Genomic DNA, 899 nt, shown 5'->3' on the forward strand with positions numbered 1-899 from the left:
TATTGAGTTACATCGCTTCACTGTTTTTGATTGATAAAAATCTCTTGACTGATGGATGCATATGAAATTTTTGTCAATGAAATAGTAAACTGCAGCAGATTTCACAGATGCATATAATGAATCGAGTTTCAAAATATAAATGAGAAACAAACGCCTACAATAGAGTTGAGGAAACTAACAAATTGAATGTCACTTTCCACACCGCAATAAAAATCGGTAACAAATGCGCCTTAACTGTTCGGAACAGTGCCATACTGCGACAACAAAGTACATTTAAGCATAAAAAATAACCGTGAACATCATAAGATGAGATCAGTTCCGACGGAACTAACGATAACTTAACCGGAAAATATCAAAATTTATTAACATGTCCATTATGTAAAGCTTAAATGTACAAAAATGTAAAACGAAGCTAAATTAACTGTCAAAAATTAGTAACACAAAAGTATACAGATTTATCTTAGATACTTTTTGAAAATTAATGTCAGTGTCGGTTTGTATTAACACAGTAGCGGATTTGTGTTTCTAGGCAAAAGGGCATATCATAAACTTTAATTCCATGCAAATTTTCTAATAAAAATGTGCAAATGCAAAATGTTAAGTATATGCGTACATATTTTATAGAATAGATATTCTTATGTATATAATAGTATAATAAATAAATACATAAAATTTTTATTTGTGAATATAAATAAATCTTAATAACGTACGTAGGCAACTCTGTCTTAGTTAACCTCGGTTGATGTTACCACACCTGTTTTTGGTATTTGCTGCTTGTTTTATTTATTCAGCATAAAATTTTACAATGCAGTCGACTATGAATGAATCTTTTCATGAATGAATACACTCTGCACATTTACTCTAATCTCCGTTTTGTGTTGCTAGATGCTAGATATTCC

This window comes from Teleopsis dalmanni, chromosome 2 (genome assembly GCF_002237135.1).
Source record: "Teleopsis dalmanni isolate 2A chromosome 2, ASM223713v2, whole genome shotgun sequence".
In the NCBI taxonomy this organism is placed as follows: Eukaryota; Metazoa; Arthropoda; class Insecta; order Diptera; family Diopsidae; genus Teleopsis; species Teleopsis dalmanni.